Below are 26,027 nucleotides of genomic sequence, written 5' to 3'. Positions count from 1 at the left end.
TTTCTTACTCCAGTCTATAGGAGGTTTAAAATAAAAATCAAACAGTAATCAAGAAGTGTAGAGACAAGCCAAATTACAATTTACTTAGTCCACAAAAGATTGTTCTGAATCTAAACAGTGGTAAAAATCTGCTTACTTTACTCTCAGAAAAATAAATGTCCTCCATTAGATTGTTTTTTCCACTTGTCATATACAGGTGACTGTAACTATGGCAAGGGAAAGAGGGATATGGTTCTCATAGTGCTATAAAACCTAATGAGTTAACATTGCGGGAGGCACTGTGATCTACATTACATATGGACGCCAAAGTCGACCCTTTCTGGTATCATTCGTTTGGGGGATGCCATCTGCTGTTTTGTGAGTACAGTGAAGCAACCTTAAGGAGAGGTCCACATGGGGAACAGCTGAAGCTTCTTGTCAACGGTCATGTGAGTGACACACCAAAAAGGTGGATCCCCCAGTGCCAGTCAAGCCTTCATGTGACTACAGCCCAAGTTCTTATCTTCACTGCAAACTTTGAAATAATGGAGCCATAACTGTCTATCTAAACCGTTTCCAAATTCATGATCCACACAAACTGTGAAATATTAAATGCTTGTGTTTACAAGCCTCTAAGTTTCAGACTATTTTTTGACACAGCTATAGGTAACTAATAAAACAAAAATAACGTTGAGGATGTAATGATTTACTGTGGAAGAAAAAAAACTATAAAAGAAGAATCTCTTACAGAATTATCATATGAACTTGCTATTGAAGGAATATGAAACATTAATTAGGTGATTGGAGAACAGCATGTTATTTTCGGGATATTTTTCAAATACAAAACGTCATTTTTTTATGATCAGGTATCTGATGCCTTAGAAGTGTTGCATTAAAGACAAATTTGAAAGCCAGTTTGCTAATTAGTCTTTCAAAATATTTCCATCTTTCAAATAGTAAGAAAAATCTGTTGTTGGAGAGAGTTCTTTAGGTTAGAAAGTCAAAAGTGTCAAATTATACAGCTTTATGTCTCAACATGTGACTAAGATGTAAATACATTAAAAAGACTCATATAGTAGTCCAGAAATAGAATGAATTATCTCAAGGTAAATGTAAATGGATATCATTCAGTAAAAGAAATACAAATCATAGACAAACAAAACAAAACAAAGATAATTTCCATAGCTACAATGTAAAGGTTAATCTTAGCTCCTTAGGAATGAGGGATGGAAACCTGTGTATCTTTTTATAATGATTTATATATGCATACATGTATTAAACTGTACATGATCATGGTTCTGAATAGGGATCCATTCCTTATTTCAGACCTTTCTTTTCTTCAAGATTTTTCAAGTTAGGTAACTTCTGTAGGGTGGGTCAGTCAGTTAAGTGATTCTTGGTTTCAGCTCAGGTCACAATCTTGCAATTTGTGAAATTGAGCCCAGTTTCATGCTCTACACTGATGGTGTGGAGCCTGCTTGGGATTCTCTCTCACCCCCTCTCTCTCTATCTCTGCTCTCTCTCTCTCAAAATAAATAAATAAACTTTAAAAACATTGAGGGGTGCCTGAGTGGTTCAGTTGGTTAAGTGTCCGACTTCAGCTCAGGTCATGATCTCGTGGTTCACAGGTTTGAGCCCTACTTTGGGCTCTGTGATGACAGCTCAGAGCCTGCCTCATGGATTCTTTCTCCCTCTCTCTCTGCCCCTTCCCCACTCTCATACTCTGTCTCTATCTCTCTCTCAAATGTAAATAAAACATTAAAAAAATTTTGAAAAGTTTTAAAAACACTGCTAAAATATATATTCTGATATTCATACAAGTAAGCTCATTTAAGAAATATTCTTCACAGAATTGAGCACTAAATATTTTACTAGTCAAATATAAAATTGAAAGAGCCAATAAAGGAATGTATATATACTCAAATTAATTTCATTACTTAATATTTCCTTTATCTTTCTCTTTTTCAAAAATTTCAAGAAATTTTTACTGATTTTCTTTTTTTTAATTTTTTAATGTTTATTTTTGAGAGAGAGAGAGACAGAGACAGAGCACAAGTAGGGGAGGGGCAGAGAGAGAGAGAGAGAGATTGAGAGAGAATGACAGAATCTGAAGCAGGCTCCAGTCTCTGAGCTGTCAGCACAGAGCCTGATGCGGGGCTCGAACTCACAAACTGCGAGATCATGACCCGAGCTGAAATCGGATGCTCAAATGACTGAGCCACCCAGCCACCCCTGATTTTCTCTTTTTTGTAGGAGAAATGTGAAACAAGATCATGACATTTTTGCTACTAATTTCTCATTACTCTAAGCTAAAAAAAAAAAAAAAGCGTGTACTAGAGTTGTTTTGTTAGGTTGTTGATGTAATGTGTATGTGTGTCAGTGTGGGTGTGTCTGTCTGAGGGTGTGTTCATGTTTTACCCAGGAATTGTACTTTACACTCTTCCTAATTCTAATAATTTTCTTTAAAAAGTCTTCTTTGTTTGAAACAATTTTTAACATCTATTATGTCCCAATTCCCAAGGATAAAATGATAAATTAAAAACTATGAAGCATATGGAAGAAGTCAGAGGACAAAATATACAAAAACACAAATAAAACAAGCAAATGTAGTAACCACCATGAAGGAAAATAACAAATGTTGAATTGGACCTACCTTCCATAGCATTCTTACAAAAACTATCTCTGAGGAGATGAGACTTGAACTAAGATTTGGGAGATAAGAATGAACAGACATTAAGAATAATGGAGAAGGGTGGAAGCTAAGACAATTCCATCAATGACAACTGATTATAGTAAAGATAGTGTGGGAGAGGAATAGGAAGACCAGCATGGCTGGATCATACTGATCAGGGGGCATGTTGACTAGAAATGAGGCCAGAGAGGGTGACATGGATGAGACAGTAAGTAGTGAAGATCTCATTTTATATGTAATGCCAATTACTGAAGCATTTAGTAAAGGTGTGGTGTAGGTTATATAATTTATGCCTTAGGTTTACAAAGTTAACTGGTTAATAAAGTGATAGAGAACACAGATAGGAAAGAACAGAGAATTGGATGTGTACAACTGAGGGATAATGGTTGCTTGGATGATGATAATTATGAAGAGTTTATTCATGATCGTTTACAGTGTGAGACTACTTGTTCTAGAACCTCCATCTGGTAAGAGAGCCATCACTTGACAGTTGGAGTACTTTATAATAGTTGATGTGAAACAGGTGGTAAGAAGCCACTCTATTTTTCAATAGCCATTCTTATTCCAGTCCGTTTTCCTACTTAATGTGCTTTCTTGGCACCCAGGGAGTCTCAGGTGTTACTAATGGATTTATGTGAAATTCTCACCTTTCTGCACACTTGAATATGACCATGCATGAAGCACAAGTCATCAGTTGCCCAATATGTTCAGTGAGATGCAAAATATGTAGAAAAACAGTTGGCAGTATGTGCTGTGTTCCTAATAAAATTTGGCTAACCCTTGTTAGCCATATGTACTGCATTTTGATTGTCTGTTTTTGCAAATATTCTGGCTCTCTGTAATCTCTATTAGAAATTGTTTATATTTGTTATATGCTCCATTATCAGTATCAGTTACAGAGCTAATTAGTGAATTGAGTGGCAGGATATACATTTTAGAAAGAGGTTGCTAAGAATCTTTTATTATCAAACATTAGTTATATAATTATAGTTTAAAATAATGAAAAATAAAATTTGTTGCCAAATTAGTAACTGATAATGTCTACCTATTCCATGAGCTAGGCACAACTTGGTTTCTTGTGGGTTTGTTGTTGTTGTTGCTGTTGTTAGTATGCTTGTTTTTTTACTAAATTTTTTTGGTCTAGGTTATTTACTACTAGCATGTAATATCACATTTTGAACCTGATCCTTCTTAATCTTGTCTAGTTTCCAGCTGCCTTGAATTGGCTGTTGTTCTTCTCACCAGTGTCTGTTTAACTACAAGAACTTTCCCAGGCATCCCTCTAAGTAGTAAGACCATAAATCAATTATTATTTTCTCAGGATAATCTTTCTTGGCAAATCCTTAAATTACAGCATGAAGATATGTCCTTCCTAGTGCCTATCATAAGTTTACATTTCTTTATATGAACGCTTAGTCTTTGATTAAGGTCTCTTTTCTTCTCTAGACTAAGTCTCCCGAGGACAGAATCTACATCTTTATTGCCTGATATAAATTAAATTAAGCCATCGAAATACTTTATGAAAGAAGGAAGCTAAGAAAGAAGAGAAGAAATCCATTTAAATTTAAGTAGTTTGAGGGGGACACTGTGCATTTATTATTTCATTAAGACATCCCGATCTTTTTATGTGAGGGCTATCATTATTTCTATTTTCCGGAGTAGATTAGAAAATTAATTTTTACAGATAGTTGAAACAGAGTATTGACCTGGAACGGTCCAACTCATTTGCCTATGCTGTTGGTCACTATTCTATTTAAGCTCTTAAAAAATTAAGAGAACCTGCAAGACCTCTCATTTTAATCACCTCATTTCCCTGTCAAAAATATCCCAAACAAAATCACTTACTTATTTATTAGATGGAGAACATATATATATTTACATCTAACCACTTCATTATGTGTGTCAAAAGCTGTTGTTGACCAAAAACATTGTAAACTCTGTGTATTTGGGTAGATATTACAGCATTCTTCTAGCAGAAGAACCAGTGATGGGGCTGAGCCTTGATACCATCCCTTAGTTAGTAAGCAGTTAGTACTTTGAATATTAGTTCCCTTACAAAATGAGGATTATGATAATTTAAATGAAAATCTATAAATTGTTTTTAGCTCTGTTATGAGCCACCCACTGTGCTAACACAGCATTGTGAAATATATGATAAATTGTATCAGCAAATGAACTTTAACTCTAATGTACTCTGTATTTTATGTATAACCTAAAAACCATCTTTTTACTTTCTTATTGATGTATCCTGCTTCTCAAACTTATTCAGATGAGGTTGCAGAATTCTATTAAGTCCTCTACTTAAGTGTGAAGAGTTTCAGGTTTGTAAGCAACATTTATCCCCCATTCCATAGGGAGATAACAACTAATAATGTAACATTGAAGGCCTCTTTACATTCTATCACTTACTACTCACAGGAGAGAAAGAGGGAGTTTGCTGGTGAAGAAGTTTAAGTGAGGAAGCAACTTACTTTTGTTTCCTTACTTTTTACCTGCTGCCTCTTCTGAGATTATATTCAGGACTACCTTATTTGCTTCAATAGTATAAAAAGATAGGTCGTTCCCATTGGAGAGACTTATAATCTTCATTTGTGCCAGTAACTGGGTGAACACAGATGTTTCATTCAGGGTTAAAGATGAGTAAGCCATAGCCTAAGAAATGTGTCCCAGGGTCACCCTTCATTACTAGCAAAGGTAATAGTTAGATCTTCATCTGTCTGACACTTACATCTATCTTTTCATTGGTTTTGAGTTCAGGTAAGGAAGAAAGTTGGTATTTATGTATTAGCCCTACAAATACCCCCAATAACATTGCTTTTATGTTTAATTCGTTAGTATTAGACATTTAACAGATTGAGTGAAACTATCATAAAATCAATATAAAATAATTAATATTCTAATATTTTAAAAGTATTCATTTTAAATGTATGTTGACTCAGTCTAAATATGGATAAGCTTGTTTTTTAAAAAGTCAGCTTTCCCTTTGATTACGAGATAAACCAATTTGCAAGTACTTTGTAAACCATTAAATGCTATAGTTAGTAAGTTGCCATTAATATTTTTAGACGTTATATGTGTTAATATACAAATTATAGGAAAGATACAATCTTTCTATTTAGGGTGTTGGCCAGAAATGGACTAACTTATGGACAGGGAACACTATACTTTTCCAAAGTACCATAAGATAAGTATGTCATAGTTTTAGAATTGCCTGAAATGATTGGCTGTCAATAGCTTTGAAATAATACATGTATCGAGAGTTCAATGTAGATTCTTGCTGCTCAAAGTAGGTACCCTGGGCCAACAACATTATACTGTTACTAGTACTACTAGACTGTTTCTCATAAATGTGGACTCTTGAAACTTATTCCAAACCTACTGAATCAGAACATGCATTTTTTTCAAAATTCCCATGTGATTATATTTTAGGAATGTTTGCTAAAGGTCTTGATAAGGTCATACACAGTGAAATAAAATCATAGAAGTAGAGCAACACTACCTCTGTGCCATAAAGTCAAGATATTTATTTGCTAAAGTATTTATGCACCCCAACTGATTTCTTACGAATCTAAAAATGAATAAATTAAAATATGCTCAGTTTCTCTTATTCTATTCCCTGTGTGGTATATGAGAAGAATCACAGTGTCATGAGGCTGTCTTTCAGAGTTTCCAGAAAACTCTAAACCATGGACTCATGTTCAAGATTGACTTTCATTCTACTCTATGCCTCCATAATTGAGTTTAAATATTATCACCTTCTGAAATTAAGGAGAGCTGATTTCTCTTTATCAGGGCATGTGACATGACAAGAAATATTCCATTGAAGACACATTTAGCCTGGAAACAATATTAAAAAATGTAGACAATATATGTTGGTTTGCAGAGTATAGTCTTCGATTATTCCTTTTGCTTTTGCATAATTAGTAATGGTGCCCCATTTCCTTTTAAAGTCTCCTGGTTTGAATGATAAGTTACATGGCCACTCTGTCTATAAATAAACCAAACAAGAATACCTAAATGACCTCCTAAGGATTGTCATCACATAACTCAGTATTCTCAAGCTTAATTTTACAATACCAATAGAATTTTAGGGCAAGTTCTACTTTCAATATGTTTGAAACAGAGCTTTTTGAGGAAATTTCATACTGTTTCTGTAGTGGCTGTACATTTTATATATTTTTTTATGTTCCATCAACAGTGTACAGGTGTTAGAATTTCTCCACATCCTCACTAATAATTGTCTTTTTTAAAGGGGAGAATTGGGTGGATGATAGGCATTATAACAGGTGTAAAATTATGTCTCTTTGTTTTTGATTTTCCTATCCCTGATACTGAATGCCTTTACTTATACCCGTTGGCCATTTGTATGTCTTCTTTGAAAAAAAAATGGCTATTTAAGTCCTTTTTTTCATTTGTTAATTGGGTTATTTATTACTATCTCTTTATTTAATTTACTTATATGTGTTAAGTTGTAGGAGTTCTTTATAGACTTTGGAAATTAACCCCTAATGAGATATATGGTTAGCAAATATTTTCTACCACTATGTGTTGCCGTTTAATTTTGTTGAGGCTTTCTTGTGCTCTGCAGAAGCTTTGTCGTTTGATGCATTCCCACTTGCCTATTTTGCTTTTGTTGCCTGTGCTTTTGGTATCAGATCCATGAGATTATTGCCAAGACCAATGTACAAGGCTTTTTCCCTAGGAGTTTTACAGTTTCCAGTCTTCTGTTTGTCTTTAATCCCTTTTGAGTTGCTTTTTGTGTATGGTGTAAGATAGGAATCCAATTTCATCTTTTGGCATATTGCAGCTTTTTTGTGCATATGAATTATGCCTCAAAAAGTTGTAAAATACACAGAAAATAAAGTCTTGCTAAAATAGAGATTTATAACTAAAATGCTTCTGAATGGTTTTCTTTCTCTGTTCCATACCCTTTCTTCCTAATTACACTAAAATAATCTGATTTTATTTACTTAACTGATATAAGGTAGAAGTTATGATTATTTCATGATGAAAGACTTTATATTTGGCATACTGGAGATATATTAAAATCCTACTGTGTGACAGATATTGTGCTATATCTTGTTTAGGACATGGAATGCTATACCTAATAATTCTCCATGTTCTCCAGCTAGAGAGGAGGAGAACTAGATTAGAACATGAGGCTCAAAGCCCATAGTTATTTTCACTATTCTTCACTGTAGATTTCTGGATTTTTTTTTATACTGCCACCTATATTCCCTGAAATTAAGGGAAAAGCTTGTAACATTTGTTTTCCAAATATGGAAGACAACCAAAAGACATAAGCCTAATGTTTCTTTCAGAAGCCTATTGTAGTTCCTAGAAATAGGCTCTGAGATGGAGACTAGAATGCAGGAGGCTTGTTAGGTGCGATCTTCAGATCATCCCCTGTATATAGGAAAGAAAGGAAACCATATTGGGAAGAGCAGAAAGCTGGACCAAAAAGCAGTCTCAAAAGACCTCACAGGGATTTCTACACGTGGAATGAGCTATCAGAATTATCTCAGATTTTTGCAAGGTGGCTAGGCCCATGCATACTCCTCATCAAGCAGCTAAACCTCTCTGAACCTACAGTTTGTGACTCAAATTGTTGCGAGGGAGAAAAAAAGGAAAGCAGGCCAACCAGGATGAAAGCACCTCTTCATGTCGCCTTGCAGTGAGGCTTTTGTGTGGACTGAAATAAGACAGGAAGAGAATGGTTTTGCACGGCTCAATGTGTATTACTATTTCTAAATAGGAAGGAGTTCATACATGTAATGGAGTATGCCTATAAGCATTTTGGAAATTAACGTTCATGAAAGAGTATTATATCTTAAAGAAGCCCCAACTTGAATCAGTTATGCCCCTATAAATTACATTGTTAACAAATGGGTTTTAGGGATTAAAAAAATGTTAAAATGGGGCAATGAATCCCAGAGTATTCTTGACTCTCTGAAAATATTGATTCTTTTCTTGTAAGTAGCCTAGACAGTAAACTCTCCAACTTTCATGAATTTTAGTTCTATACCAAATCATAATATTGGGAGAAATATCACAACTTGAGGAAATTGCAAAAGTAGAATAAGAATATAATTTCTTTCAACTCAAATAAAGAAAAATAATGTACCTCCTAGCTGACAGTCTAACTAGAAGATGCATGTTCGAAGAGAGTTAATGTAATAAATCACTTGCATAAAGATTTTCTCTTTTGGTAAATAAATAATTAGTAAATGCTTTAGATTTGCAACACATGTGGGACTTAGACTGCCATAGGCAGAGATTTAGGGCGCTTAAACCAGTTTTGTACTTTATGCCAGGTGCCACTGTTGGCAGGAAAAATCTGGAGAATTGCAAGGATATAGAGAATTACTTGGCCACACTGTTGTTTAGCATAGAAGAAATGTGTTATCCTGCATTGATGCCATGGAGAAGCAACTGCCAAAAACTCAGTTCTGTTACGAATGCTAAAACTACCCCCCCCTGCTAGAGAGCCTAGGGAAACATAAGTAAATCTCAGACCGAAAATATCGGTTTTATTTTTTCTGTGATTATCTGCCATCACTACTTTTTTCCCCCAGGAGTATAACTTCCAGGGCATATGTGATCATGTACAATCACTGGGTTTAGAAGTCTCCTTCATCTGGTGCCAACACCACTGGTAGAAGAGCACTGTCTTTCCTCTCCATGCCTCGGAGATACATTCTGAAATCATCATGCAACATATTATTCTTTAAAAACTTCTATGTGTGGGCAATTTGCTTGTTAATAGCATTGAATAATTGAAGGAACACATCACTTAGAATCAGGAATTTTGGGTTCAGTGGCCATTCACTAGCTATGCCTTAAAATTATCATTAATTCCCCACCTATATTTCCATCTTGAAAATGGGAAAATGTGTTTCTCAAAATTCATGCTGAGAATAAAGTGATCGCGGAAAAATAGGCAGCAGCACGGATCTCCTAGCACCCATCTTTGTAATTTCTCAGGTCATTTGTAATCATTTCCTTCAGATGGATAACTTGTAAGGGGAAAAAATCGACTTGATTTTAGGCAGAGAAAACAAGTCATAAAATGAAGTGACATGACTCAAAATGTTCCTTGAGTTTTGGCCTTAACTTCTGTGTGAAATGATGAATTTAATGGCAATTAGACAGAAACAAAGAAAAGCATTTCAGGCACAATTATCAAGCTGCTAATATCCTCAGTGAAGCACAGCATGATTGGTTTCTGTTGCCTTGTTCCGTTCCATTTGGCTAGAATCCCAGTTTATCCAGGCGTTCATGTATGGTTGAAATTAGTGAAAGTCTCTGCTTCCAGATTTTTTTCTTCCAATTCTTTGTCTAATACAACACCTGCTTTCTTCGTGCTTTTCTTTTCAGATATCCAGGGCCTGAGAACAGAATATATAGACTCATTTCTGTTCTGATCCTTGAAGATCATTTTCCTTCCTGTTTTTCTCAACTTTCAGATTTGTTCACTATTAAATTTACCTCTACATATCCTTTGTATTTTGTTTGTTTTGTTTTGTTCTACAATTCTACCGTGCTTCAAAATTTAAAAAAAAAAATTGTCTAGGCCCTAGCCATACCTATTTGAATTAACATTTCCTATATCAGAAATAACCGAATACAAATATTATCTAAATATATTTACACGGCTAGAGTTACAGCTACTGAAAGGAAACAAATACAGAAGGGTGCATGTTCATCTTCTCTATTTTCTGTTCTCATCTTATTCTCTCTACAGTCATTCTTTAAGGAGGAGACTTTTGCAAACCCAATAGCTTAATAGAATTCATTGCACATCATTGAAAGTTGGGAAAAGGCCACCTGAAGAGAAACAGTCAAATTCTAGTTAAAATTTTTGTTATTTTCTAACATTTCTGAGAATTAAAAAAATCTTGTTTAATTCTTTTGTTCTTATAGCAAATACAAACATAATGTTTAAATATGGTTGTATTCTAATACTAGCTTCAGAAAAATTCAAATCAAATATACATATAAATGATATTTGAAAATGAAATATATGGAAAGCCTTCAAAAACAATGAAAGAAAAAAGCGAAGAAAAAGTAACAAGCTAGAGTTTTAAATTTATATTATAAATTTGTTACCTACCAAACACACACACACACACACACACACATACACACACAATCTCTACATTAATGTGGTGCTACAAAAGGGAAATACAGAAAATTGGATTCAGTCTTGCCCCAAAGACACATAATTCAGATTTGTCAGGCACACAGAACACAGAATACAGGTGAGTAGAAAAATCCATGTAATGCTTTCCTTGTGTTGCTGTTGGCAGAGCTTCCCTAGCTGAGGGAGCAGACATTAAAATGTCCATATAAAATGTAAAAGAAACACATAAAGAAATTGAAATGTGACTTGATACATTAAATTTTCAATATAATCCTAGTATTTTAACCACCATCAATATCAGTTATTCAAACAAGAGTTATGGCAATAAGCCAAAGCTCCTTTTAAAAAATGTTTTTAGCTAGAAAACACTCTTTTCCATGGGCTTGCAAGAGGGATACTATCAATGGAAATGGATGGAAGCAGAAGGTATTCCATCAGAATGAAACGCAAAGGAGAGAAGAGGAACACTTAAAAATAGATTTCAGATTTAATCACCTCCATGCATAGTATTTGTTAGATTTTTAAAATGCAGAAGACACATGTCAGTATTTTGTTTTAAGCTCAGCAAACTTAACAGGCTAATTTGGGATGCCTGTCTCTACTGCTATTTAACATACAACGCATATCGAGTATAGGTGCAGAAACCTGAAAAGCTTAAGTATATTTAGCATAACATACACTTTGTAAGATTCTAGGTGCAGGTGTTATGGTTAAAAAACCTTATAAGTGTACTTGCAAAACTCTGACAGATGAGTAAGTAGAAACTGCAATGATCTTGTCCTGTTGGTGTTTAGGAGAATACTACTAATAAATTACAATACCTACCATTTTCTCTTAAGCTATAGATCACCTTTAACAAAAATGCAAAATTAGCTTTGTAAATGGTAGGTGCATAAAGCCACTGCTTCTGAGCGCCAGGTGGTAGTCACTGTGATTGTATCATTATAATAAACATTTTGATGCTAAGCTTTCCCTGTATTATCCTTCACAGAAAATAGGGTCACGACAATACAATAGGTACCAGTTTTATTGGCGTTGCCCTCATTTCCAGACATGCATTCTAGTTTAATCATCCAACCACCATCAAATTTCTGTGTTTAACCAAAGATGAGGTTGGAAGAGCAAGCACCTGGATTCTAGTATGCTTTCTTTTATTGTTTATTGTAAATTACCCATGGCATTTTTTTTTGCTCTGCATTATTTCCAAGTAGCCAAGCCACTTGTGATATGATCTCTCAATGACAAGATACCCACCCTTCTCACTGAAGCAGTTTTCTCACCACATATTTTCAAAAAGTCACAGGTTCCAAGGCTCTCTGCTACTTACAGATACTTTCATATATCTATTACCTGATTCTTAAAACACGTATGAAAATGTACCAGAAAAAAATCCAAATAAAAGACTTTTTAGTATGAGCTTTTACACTACACACACACACACACACACACACACACACACACATTCTTATAAATTATTTAGCAACGTGTCATAATTCAGCTAAGGGATCTTTAGTATTTTTAGAGGTAATTTGCTTAGTAGACCTGCAGGCAGAGATAGATGTATTTATATCTTTCCTAAGTGGTTCTTTATAACTATTAAGATGTCTTTAAAATAGAAACCGTAGGAGTTGGCATTTTAGAATTCATTCTGCCTTTCAGGTGATTTTTCTTTCACACAGTCTTTGGAAAAACATATTTCACCCAAAGGAATTTAAGGAAGTTTATGGCAGCTGTTAAAATAATAGTAATCCTATGTCAATCAGAGATTAGCAATACAATTAAATCCCATTCAAAAAGTATTTATAGTGGGCCTAATTAAACTACTAAAATAAATTGGTATAATTTGCAAAACTTCATCAAATGGTAAATACCGCAGATATACTGAACTACTCACAACCTTATGCATCTACAATAGAGGTACCTATCTGTGTGCTCATTACTAAAAGGATAAAAATATAAAGAAAACTATATTTCTGTATGTTGCATTACTACAAATGTTAGGATTCACATTGGAAAAAATTCAACTAATAGAGAATTTAAAAAAAATCATATTGGAATTAAATAATCCATGAGTTAAACCCTCTTTTTAGATATAATTCAGCAATTATGTAGGACCAATAAGGCCTTAAGTATCTAAGCCAATCATGATGTGAGCCAGAAGCTCAGTTTTTAACCAATTATCTTAATATAAAACAAGTGATTTCACTGGGTGTTTTCTAAAGCCTCTTTTTCCACTAACAGATATTAATTATGCTTTAATTTTTTCTTGCTGTTGCATACTAAAACTTCTTTCACAAGATCTATCCCACTTTGGCTTATTGCTAAAAATTAATCATCTTCGTTAAGCCTGATATTTCAAGGATTTGAAGTCAATAGTCAAAAATCATCAGCAGGACTGTAGACTTCTAGCAGTAGTTATCAATATAGCTCTATAGAGTTTTCTAGATAATCTATCAAATAGATTTAATTACTTTCCTATTGCTGTGTAATTTGCCCCCAAATTCAACAGTGTGAAACAATGAACATTTATTAGCTCACATAGAGATCAGAAATCCATTAGTGGTTTAAATAGCTGATCCTGATTCAGGAGGGTCTTTTATAAGGTTTCTGTCAAGTTGTCAGCCAGGGCTGCTGTCATATGAAAGTCTGACTGATACTAGACCATCTGCTTTCATGGTAGCTCACTCATACGGCCAGTGGTTGAAGGACTCAGTTGTTTATCACATGTGATCCAGCATTGAGCTATGCTACACGGCAGCTGGCTTTTCTCTGTAAGTGAGTGCTGCAAAAGAGAGAAATCGACCAAGATGCAAACCACAGTATTTTTTATAAACTAACTTCAAAAGTTATATAACATCAATCTGTCATATCCTACTGATTACGTATGTCAACCCTACTACAAACTGGGAGTGGAATACACAGTGGTATGAATACAAGGAGGTGGGGAATCACTGGAGGTCATCTCAGAGGTAGGCAACTACACAGGTGATCAGGATAAGCACATATTACTTGATATTGGAGAACTAAAATAAATTTCCTAAAAGTGCTTTCCAATTAAACTGTCAGAGCTATAGTCTAATACACTAGCTTAGCGGCCATTTTTGTTTAAAACCAGGAATAGCATGTGTTATTCTATTACTCTTCCTTTTGATCACCTGTTATTTCCAGAGCTTCTGTTCCATCTGTTGTCCAAAGCAACTAGGGGGACTACGTATCACTATTCAATTTGAATAGTTCTAGATATTTAAAATCTCTCCCTCTCCCATACAAGATAAAAATTCTAAATATAATAGAAAGTTACCCATTTTTATTTCCCATATCTCATTCCACTATAGCTAGGACCCAAACCCCAGAATTAAACTTTCCCAAACAGGTGTTCCCATGTTAGCCTTTGAATATTAAAATTTGTATTTGCTTGTTTTACCCACTGTCATTCTTCCAGCACCACTAAGTATATACAGAAGCATGTATTATGCCTTTTTTAAGTTCTCTAAAATACGTACCTGACCAAATAATTACCTTTATAGCAAACATCAACTGGTGTCCATGACATTCATTAGTCTCATTTATCTTAGAAGTGAATAACTCTATAAACACATATGGGTTTTGAAGATTCAATATGGATTTACATGTAAGAGAGAACCTTGCAAGGTTATGATGCTGGCCTATAGGCTGTAAAATGTGTTTTAAATTAGCAATCAATATTTGAGAAATTTCCATCCCTGAATAGTCAAAACAATCTTGAGAAAGAAGAAGAAAGCTGGAAGTATCATGTTGCTGGATTTCAAACTATACTATAGGGATTGGTAATCAAAACAGTATGGTACTGTCATAAAAACAGACCCATAGATCAATGGAACAGAATAGAGAGTCCAGAAATAAACCCATACTTATGTGGTCAATTAATCTATAACAAAAGATCAAGAATGAACAATGATAAGATAGTTTCTTCAGTAAATGATATTGGAGAAACTTGACAGCCACGTGCAAAAGAATGAAACTGGAGTACTTTCCTACACCATCTACAATCGTAAACCCCAAATGGATTAAAGACCTGAATGTAAGACCTGAAACTATAAAACCCCTAGAAGCATCATAAGCAATAACTCTTTAATATAAGTCTTAGCATTATTTTTTTAGATCTGCCTCCTCAGACAAGGACAAGAATATCAGAAATAAACAAACTGGACTACTTCAAACTAAAAAGCTTTTTCACAGCAAAGTAAATCATCAACAAAATGAAAAAAAAAACAACCTATTGAATTGGAGAAGATATTCACAAATGATATATCTGATCAGGGCTTAGCATCTAAAATACATAAAGCACTCATAGAATTCAATATCAAATAACCAAACAATTTAAAAAATGGCAGAGAACGTGAGTAGACATTTTTCCAAAGACGACATATAGATGGTCAATAGGCACATGAAAGATGTTCACCATAATTAACCTTCAGGGAAATACAAATCAAAACCAAAATGATACCACCTCACACTAGCTAGGATCAAAAAGATAAGAAATACCAAGTGTTGCCAAGGATGTGGAGAATAGGGAACTCTCATGCACTATTGGTAGGAAAATAAATTGGTATAGCCATTATGGAAAACAGTATGGGGGTTGTAAAAAAAATAGAAACACCATACCATCCAGGTATTTATCTGAAAAAATGAAAACACTAGTTTAAAAGACACATGTGCTCCTGTGTTCATTGCAGCATAATTTACAACAGTCGGGATACAGAAGCAACCTAAATGCCCATTGATATATGAATGGATAAGGAAAAGATGGTGAGTGTGTATGTGTGTGTGTATATATATATATGTGTGTGTGTGTGTATATACATATGCACATATACACATTATATATATATACATATATATATATATATATACATGTGTGTGTGTCTATATATATATATATATATATATGATGAAATCTTGCCATTTGTGACTACATGGATGAACTGGAGGGCACTGTGGTAAGTGAAACATATCTGACAAAGATAGATGCCATATATTTTCACGTATATGTGAAATGTGTATATGTGAAATGAAAGAAATGAACAAAGAAAACAAAACAGAAACAGATTCATAGATACAGAGAACAAACTGATGATTGCCACAGGAAGGCAGGGGGGATGGCCGTGAAAGGGAAGAATGAGATTCAGAGGTACAATATTTCAGTTATAAATAAATAACACATAGTGGTATAATGTACAGCATAGTAAATATAATAAATCATATTGTAACTTTGTATGGTAACAGATGGTAACCGGACTTACTGTGGTAACCACTTCATAACATATAAATGTCAAATTACTATATTGTATACCTGAAACTAATAATAATATTGTATGTCAATTCTTTATAAAGAGAAGGAAAAAGGGGTGCCTGGGTGGCGCAGTCGGTTAAGCGTCCGACTTCAGCCAGGTCACGATCTCGTGGTCTGTGAGTTCGAGCCCCGCGTCAGGCTCTGGGCTGATGGCTCGGAGCCTGGAGCCTGTTTCCGATTCTGTGTCTCCCTCTCTCTCTGCCCCTCCCCCATTCATGCTCTGTCTCTCTCTGTCCCAAAAATAAATAAACGTTGAAAAAAAATTTTAAAAAAAATAAAAAAATAAAGAGAAGGAAAAAATGTATTACTATTACATATCCTTGTTCATCTAGTAAAGACTTTTCTTTTTAATGCTTATTTATTTTTGAGGGGAGGGGCAGAGAGAGACAGGGAGACAGAGGATCTGAAGTGGATTCGGTAATGACAGCAGACAGCCTGATGTGGGGCTCAAACTCACGAACCATGAGATCATGATCTGAGCCTAAATTGGATGCTCAACTGACTGAGCCACCCAGGCACCCTGTAAAACCTTTTAACTTAAATTTTTTGAAAAAATTTGGTACCATTAATAGAACACAATAGGAAACAAAAATAGAAGTTGAATTACACATAAATATTTACTTAGGGGAAAAATGTGCACTTACTCCCGTGATTCTGGAATCTACTGATTTAGGAGTTTGGTTTCCAAGGGATGCTTCAAAAATACTAGTTGAATTGCATTGATTATTACTGCATTAATTTAGAAGCTGACATTGCCTCATAGTCAGTGTAACTTCTCGTATAATTAGGCCAAAAGGCAAAGAGGGATATTTATGTTGACTGGCATGATTAATACTATCATAGGAATAAGTATTACATAATGGAATAAAGAATAAGAATAGAACCCAGATGATCCTCTAAAGTACCCACTAGTACAGCTGCATGTAGTACCAAATGTTACTGCAATTTCTATAGGCAGGACCACCAAAATCACAGATTCTCATTAACAAAAGTATAGATCAAAACAGTGAGTAGAAAAGCCTGACAAGGTGAGGTGCTGCCTCAAAGCCAGAAGAATTTGAAATGGGTGGTTGAGGTGGTAATTTGAAAATATGTCAGTAACTTCATACTTAGTTTTAAACACGAAGGACTATAACCTTTATCCATTTTCAAATCCTTATTAGCTTTCATTTCTATATTGTAGGGAATTTTCTATCATAGAAAGGAATAAGGATGTCCCAGATAGGCTGTAATTAGGTTAGATGTAAAATTTGATCAAATTTTAGGTCTTCTTTTGGAAATGGAATATTGTTTCAGTGGTGTAAGAAAATACTTGCATTATGTCACATGGAATCCATTGTTTTCCAAGTATAAAAAGAAGAATATATGCAGATGGTACAGAAAAAAGTTCATTATAGTAGGTAATTTTCACTTATTCATTATCTATCATTTAAATACCTCTTAAATTTAGAAGGAATCCCTAGTTTCATGGTGTATCCAGTGGGAGGCAAGGCCCCACCCAACATCCACACTCTGATAGTTCACAGACATATGAGGTTGGGTTTGTGAATCAGGTCTACCTTATTAAGAAAGAATCACACATTTCAAGGGAAGTTAGAGGATTTTCAAGTTGACAGAGTTAAGGTTCCAATGTGACATTTATAAGAGGTGGCAGGATTGAGTTTCCAATGCTCAAATGCCGAGTGGCATCCATCCAATTTATTTCAGTGGCCTGTTGTCTGCTAACCAGTTACCTTGTTACTGTTCATTTTTTCAGTCTGGTTATGCAAATGCATCCTAGTAGATTTTATATCATCCCAAATGATTTTTATCCCCATGTTACATGACTGTTTTTGCAACAAACTGTAAAGAATTGGAGAGATGTCCCCTAAATTTAGAAAACAAACATACATTTGCCCTGGATGAAGATTCTGAAAGTCAACAATCTACTGAAGCAAAGAGAAAGTTGAAATGCTCAGTTTATATTTCACCATTTATGAGATAAACATGGGTTTGGAAACTCTATGTCAAATTCATTTTAAGATATGATATAGGAAGATACTATGATTGTGTATTTCTTTTCGAGTCTACCCTAAACTGTCAATACTTTATGAAATTGTTGGTAGAAGTTGCAGTAGTATATAAAACATTGAATATAGCAGGTAGATAAATACTAGAGCTGGAAAAATTTGAAAAGACTTACTATGGTTCTTTATGGAATCAAGAGCGAACTTTTCATATTCATAGTGGCCCAGAAGAGTGTATTTATCTTACTAATGCGACAGGAAATGGAAAACAGCAATGCCAGAAGATCAGATCACACCAAAAAAAAATGTTTTTCTTTTTTGTAAAAAGAATATACAAAAAACAATTGACTCATTTCAGTTACTTTTCCTGAGGTTCCTCGTATTTCCCATCTAACTTTTTTTTAAAAACATTTGTTTTAACGTTTATTTTTGATAGACTGAGAAAGACAGAGCACAAGCAGGGGAGGGGCAGAGAGAGAGGGGGATTCCGAAGCAGGTTGCAGACTCTGAGCTGTCAGCACAGAGCCTGATGGGAGACTCAAGCCCACGAACCATGAGATCATGACCTGAGCTGAAGTCAGATGCTTAACCGACTGAGCCACCCAGGTGTCCCCATCTATTCTTGATCTATAAATATTATTGTGCTCCTAGCTTACCTACAGGTGTATTTTTTATTTACACTTTGTTCCTATATGATCTCTTCTAGCTTCCTGGCTTCAGATAACATCAGTATGCCAATGCTTTCCAAATCTCTCTAAATCTGAAATTTTCCCTTGAACCGCAGACTCATGTATGCAACTATACACTATTAGGTGTAGAATCACATGAACTTGATGGCATTAGACTGTTTTTAACTTACCAAAAAAACAAAACAAAACAAAACAAAAAACACAACACAACAACAACAAAAAGCAAAGAAAGTTTTATATGGTTCAAACTAGTCAGTATCTTCACTTGGATGTCATGTAGTAATCTCATGTTTAACATTTCCAAACCTAAGTTATGACTTCCCACTTCTTTAACTCCTTGTCAAAACTACATTTAACCCAGGCTTTTCATCTCAGTAAATGGCAAAACACTTCACTTTTTGTTCTACTTCCAACATATGCTATAGCTACTTCTTTCCTTCTCAAAGAAAAAAATTATGTGAAACGTATTATTACATCTTATCTTGGCCACTGTTGTGTTTTAACTTGTCTGTCTCCACATAGGGCCCCTTCTAGTCACAGAAGAGAGGGTTTCTACAATGTGAATTACATTTTGCTGATCTCATGCATAACACAATTAACATATCAAATTTATATAATAAATGTTGATTATTTATCATGCTGTATAAAGTCCTGCATATTTCGGGTCCAGCTGATTTTTCTGATCTCGTCCATCCAGCATCACTCATTATGCTTCTCATTCTTTCTTTTTCTTTTTCTCATTATGCTTCATTCACACTGGTTTCTTTGTCCCCAACATACTGAGCTTGCTCTTCCTTTAGTATCTTACTGGAGCTCTCATCTCAATTTTCCTGTGGTCTCCTTCTTTTCAATTAGTTTCCAGTTCAAAAGCTACATCCTCAAAGAAGCTCCTAATAATTCTGTCTATCCAAAGTGCCTTCCTTTACAAAGAGTCACTCTCTCACTCTTTTTTTTTCATAGCACATTATCTGAAATTTGCTCTGGTATTTTCACTTGTTTATTTCCTATTTTTCCCTATCCCCCCCCCCCCCACCACTTACCTTCCAGAAAATAAATTACTTTACAATTGGGACATGACCTATTTGGATCGTTATTGTAAACTCTGCACAGTGTGCCAAGCATGCAGTAGTCAAGCTACAAATGTGTTGAAAGAATGAAGAAAGTGTATTCCGTGAACTGCTAAAATAGCAAGTGGAGATTATATTAATTTCTTAAGTGGGTCATGCACTGATTATTCACTGAGAACGCTTTAAAGCAATATATTTTGAACAATTATAGAAATATTAATGGCTACTTTTCAGAATATTTCATAATCTTATCATATTTTTAAGAGCATGAATTAGTCTTTATTATTGTAGATGCACTTAAAATGTACAAGTCTAGATGAGTTACTGCTTAACTGCCTTAAGAAAGCATTCAGTGTCAAGAGTTGAGTTAGGAGCGCCTGGGTGGCTCAGTCAGTTAAGCAGTTAAGCAGCCAACTCTTGATTTCGGCTCAGGTCATAATCTCAGGGTTCATGAGTCTGAGCTGCGCATCAGGCTTTGCACTGACAGTGTGGAGCCTGCTTGGGGTTCTCTGTCTCCCTCTATCTCTGCCCTTCTCCTGCTTGCTCTCCGTATCTTTGTAAAAATAAATAAACTTTAAAAAAATGAGTTAAAGTTATAAAAGACATGGTGCTTATTTGGTCTTGCTTTCTAATGGTAGTATTCTGGGGTGACTCATAAAGATAAATTGCTGCATCTGGCCCTTCCCACTACAAAGAGAGAGGCATGATGTGTATTGAGAGTTTTGGATATAGTAGGCAACAAATATATCATTTGGGCTTGCTAATCCAACTCTTTTCCCATGGTTGGAAATGAGAGTCATTGCTATCATCCCTTATGATACACTAGTGAAGTTTATACCTTGTGTCCTCAAGTGCCCAGAACTTTAGGCTCTGCAATAGAGCTATTAGTTCCCATGGTAGAACATTTCACCAGAAGACTCAACAATGGTTCAAATACATTAGAGCTTGCTACCTGGCCACTTTAGGTTCCTAATGACAGTGAATCTAAAAAATTAAAGAATCTTACTCTACTAGGTGAGATGTTTAGATTCAGGTTTACTGTACTCTCTTAGGAAATTCAGTTGCTACTTTACAGTAATATCATCTATAGTAATGTAGGTGATAATTTGGAATGCCTTTTAGTTCTCCTATATCCTATGCTTAAAGTTAATATAAAACTATAATAATTCAAATTTTGTAGGACTGCTAATGGCCCAGAGCCTTCAGAAATGAAGATTGGGTCTCCCCATCAGATAGGAAAACATAACCAGCCAATGTGGTAACTGAGGGCAGAGTCATGAATGGATAGGAAAAGAAGATAATTATAAATACCAGCTATGGTCATAGGAATAGATGCAGAAACAAGCACTATAACATTATATGCACTTCTTCCTTATATCAATATGAGCATATTTGGTTATATATAAAATATTTCTTTCCCTCTTCCACTCTCCTCCTGTCAAACACAAGAAGTGTTAATAGAAGGTAACCGCGCATCTCAAAATTTGAATTATAAGAAATCAGGGGGGATGTGGCTCAGCTAGGAGAGGAATATATTTTACACCAGGGTGGTTAAAATGATTTGTATCCTCTTTGGGAAAAGATTAGCAAGTTTTTTATTGTTATGAGGAACCGTTGCATCATTATAAAGGAAGCATCACTTTGCCATTACCTTTATTTGGAAGTTTTGTATAGTTTAAAATACTGTATATATTGGCCCAGGTGACAAAAATTGATTATTGGGGCTTTAAATTCTGTTGATTTAGCTCAGATAGAACTGTCTCCCTTCTGAATTCCCATGCCTTCATAGTTCTGGGATAAGGTTAGCCTAACCTAGAGAAATTTGCAGAAGATTTGGAAGGCAAAGTCAAACAACAGCATGTCAATGCTTAGCAAGCAAGGTTAGGTGCTGTTGCCACCCACATACCTTGTCGAGATTGTGTTGACACGCCTTGTAGGCCTGAGGGAGCAGCTACATTGCTGATGCTTTACCTCCTGCCTGATATCTTCTTTCAGCTTCTCCAGATCCTGGAAATGGGTTTTTGTAACGTTTTATGGTCAAGTGCATCAGCATTTTTTCTGGATGTCTAATTCATCAACATTGGTAGTTTTACCTCATAGGTTCCAGATCACTTTTGCATATTCCAATTTGCCATTACTCTTCCCTTCAGTTCATGTCACCTCCACTTTCTTCCCAAACTGGACACTGTGAGGCATTAGAAACAGCAGCAGATGCACGAGCTACAGACTTATGTAGGTTTTATCAGTACCCATAATTGCATAATGTTTCTTACTGGCTTTTGTGTCTCTGATTAAAACACACTGACACAGGCTGACTGGGTACACATGAGTAGCAACATGGAAGCCCATCCTTCTGGCCCAGTCAAGCAGCATAATAAAACTCAGAAAAGCAAGCAGCATTGAGTTCCAGGATCCATGCAGAGGGATAGCAAGGGCTGTCTAGCACCGAAAATCCTAAGCAAGAAGGTAAGAAAAGAGCTCAGTAGAATAGACCAGAGGCATCATGCCAGTCAGCTCTGAAAGCAGAAGAAAGAGGTCTTTCTGGCAGAGAAGAGACAGTTGGGTGGCAAGGATGACCTTCCTCATCAGGTACTGGTGGTGTCCCTGCACAACAGGATTTCCCTGCCAGAGGACTTTCACGGCTTCAGGATAAGGACACTGGAACACTACACTGAAATGAGTGAAGTAGCACCAATAGTTTTATGCTGTTATGCCCTGCATTGAAGCATCAGGGGTTTTCACAGCTGTAAGGCCAGGGATCTGCACACTGTGTTCGACATGGCTCAAGTGGCAGATTCCATCCTCTTCCTTCTTGGTTTACTAGAAGGCTGGAACAGCACTGGGGATTACTACCTTTTCTGCCTCTTTGTTCAGGGCCTTCCCACCTATATACACCCACTATCGATGCTGTAGCTGGTATGAAGGAAGACCTTAAGATCCTAATGAAGGCAGACCCTGGTAGACACGAATCTTTGTAAATAGAGGTAATCCCAGATCCAATGGAAGCTAACCTGTCCCACTAAGGAGGAGCTGAAAGAGGCAAACTATTTCTTGAAGGAAAGTCCCAAGGTGGTAAAGAAGGTTCCCAAAGGGATATCAAATTAGCTTGTAGAATAGATTTTGGATGAGGATGGTGGAAAGTGGTGGGGAAGATGAATATGATGACATGGGACATGAGGACTTTATTGAAGAGGAATCTCAGGAGGAAAATAGTAAAGAGGAACAGAGGGAAGGATATGAAACTGACTACCGGAGTAGTCTATGACAAGAAAGTGGAGGAAGAGGCTGAGGAAGAAAATGTTGGAGAAATATAAACAAGAAAGACTGGAAGAGATGTCTCCAAATGAAGTAGATACCCACCCCCACCCCCCACCCCCCCATGACATAGCTGCAAGAATTCAATTTCAGAAATACAGAGGCCTCAAGAACTTTTGGACATCTTCATGGGATCCTGAGGAAAGCCTTCTTCAAGATTATGCTTGGAACTTTCAGTTTCAGATCTTTACTAATACTAAGAAGTGCATTTTAAAGAAATTGAGGGAAAAAGAGATTGAAGGAGCTGAGGTTGGCTGATGTGTCACGCTTCATGTCTGAAGTCCGTCTCAGTGGTTCAGTACTTCAAGCAAGGAACATTCTTGATTGCACTTTCTCTACTAGCTGATGACCAGAGATGTCAGTAGTGAATCTGGCGCTGAGCCGACACCCTGGCAACACTGAGCCCATGAAAGCTAAAGAGGAGCTGATCTTCCAGGTGGGTTCAGGCACTTCCGAGCCTCACCTTTATTCTCTGCACACTGCAGGGATAAACATAAATTTCAGAGATTCCTAACTGCTGATGTGGCTTTGGTGGTGACACTATGTGGCCCAATCACTTTTCCTTCTGCATTTGTGCTGCTTTTCAAACAGAATGACAACAGGATGCACAGCCTCATTGCCACAGGCCATCTATTGTCAGTGGATCTGGAGAGAATGGTCGTCAAGAGAGCTGTTTTGAGGGGTCATCCTTTCAAAATTTTTACTAAGCTGATGGTACTGCGTTGCATGCACTTCAACAGAGAGGACGTGTTGTGGTTCAAACCAGTGAACAGAGAACAAAGTGGGGCCACAGGGGACATATCAAGGAGCTTTTAGGTACTTATGGCCACATGAGTGCAGTTTTGATGGGGAGCTAAAAATCTCAGGACACAGTACTGACGAACCTCTATAAGATGAATTAATTTTCTCCAAATGGACTTCTGATCCGTATATACCAGAACCAGTACCATGGGTGAAAAGTGGGATTTGGTCAGCAGTGCCTGAGCGGACATGGAATAATGGACCATGGCTACTAGTCAGCACTTTAGGGATGGGAGCCTATAGGTTTTGACTGGGCAAAAATTGTGTTTTCTACTTTATCCTAGAGGTTTGATGCATTTTTTTTTCAAAAGGCCTTTCTTGGCCTTGACATGTGCCTCAGGGAACTATGGATGTTTTTCTGTTGCCACTTAAGTTAAAAAATAGCCTATTAAATGTTACTAAAACATCTACTTTCCATTAGGATTTTGAAAACTGTTTAAGGAGAGAAGATAAAAAGCTGAAGTAACCAGGAAACAAAATTTCCAAGTGTTTACAGACACCGAATCCCCTCTGATCTGTGTACATTAAACAGAAACAGACTGACAAGGAGCTGGTTTTTCATCCTGCTTCACCAAGGTTAGGGAGGTTAGGTCTACATTTTCACCACCCTGAGGACAATACAAATGTGTTGTTTTTTTTTTCCTTCTGGAGACTGAAAATGCTGGGGCGGGACAGCAGCCGCCACAGTTCGACAAGCAGATCCATCCTCTCTCATACTGCCAGTAGGCTGGGCTGCATACTGTTGGAATGGAAGGGAGGAAGAACTGGTGAACTGGAAGAAGGGGAAAGAGCCTCACTGGTTGGCCTTTACAATTAAAGGGCAGATGGGGTTATATGCTCAGTGTGAATTTACTTCTTGTCATATGTATGTGCCTGCCATTGAACGGCAAGGATTTTTTTTTCCATCCTAACTCTGCTTCTGCTGTTGAGAGATTTGTCTTAATACACCTGGGATACCCGCCCACCTTTATTCTCTCAGCACGCTGCAGCAGATAAACATAAATTTCAGAGATTCCTGACTACTGACATGCCCTTGGTGGTGACAATATATAGCCCAATCACTTTTCTTCCTGCATCTGTGCCGCTGTTCGAACAGAATAGCAATGACATGCACAGCCTTATTGTCTCAGGTAATCCATTATTGTCAGTGGATCCAGACAGAATGGTCACCAAGAGAGTTGTTCTGAGTGATTGCACCTGTGGCATGGACTACCTATGTGAGGATGGTCCAGAGAAGAGGACTGTGAAGAGGCACTGGGGTTAGGTCCTTTTTGGTAGATAATTGTGAGATTCCAGGAATCCAAAAGTGATCTAAAATGGTAAGTGTGTTGGCACATTCTTTGTCTCCACAGATTCCCACTTAGAGGAAACGGTACAGCCAGAAGAAGGCCAGATTAGAACCATTTAAAATATGAATCTCAGGGCAGGAAATTGTGTGTGTACGTGTGTGTGTGTGTGTGTGCGCACGCACGCATGCATGTGTGTGCATGCATGTGCATGTGTGTGTGTGTGTGCATGTCTTAGAACAATTATAGTTTGAGAACTAGCCAGGAGGCCATGATGGCTGGAGTGGAGTGAGCAAGAAAGAATGTGGTAGAATAGTCAGAAAAAAGTAGGAGCTAGATCACAATTGTCAGTGGTTCTCAAGAGCACTGGAGGATTTTTAAAAAAATACTCTTGCTTCAGAAATTCCTATTCAGTTGATCTGGGCTAAGGTCCAGGGACAGACAATTTAAAAAGTAGCCTAGATTACTCAAATGAAGTCATATATATTGAAAACCATATATTTAAGCACTTTGGCTTTCCCTCTGAGATAGGAAGCTAGTGGAGAATTTTGAGCAGAGGAGTGCCATAATGTGATTTGCATTTCAAAAGGAAAGGAATATAGGAGATGGAGAATAGTCTCTAGAGAGCATTTAGGAGATACAGAGAGATCAGTTAGGAGGTTACAAAAAGAATGCAAGAAAGAGATAATGGTGCTTTGGACCAAAATGGTATCACTA

At 36.3% G+C, this 26,027-nt stretch overlaps 1 pseudogene; it reads left to right on the top strand.

Moving 5' to 3' along the window:
* Window positions 1-15,769: 15,769 nt before the first annotated feature.
* On the top strand, window positions 15,770-24,092 carry LOC121043259 (pre-rRNA-processing protein TSR1 homolog; annotated as a pseudogene).
* Window positions 24,093-26,027: the final 1,935 nt, after the last annotated feature.

Source organism: Herpailurus yagouaroundi, unplaced genomic scaffold (assembly GCF_014898765.1).
Source record: "Herpailurus yagouaroundi ecotype Mexico unplaced genomic scaffold, PumYag 186, whole genome shotgun sequence".
NCBI lineage: Eukaryota > Metazoa > Chordata > Mammalia > Carnivora > Felidae > Herpailurus > Herpailurus yagouaroundi.
The sequence above is the reverse complement of the archived record's forward strand: the minus strand, read 5'-3'. Positions and strand labels throughout refer to the sequence as shown.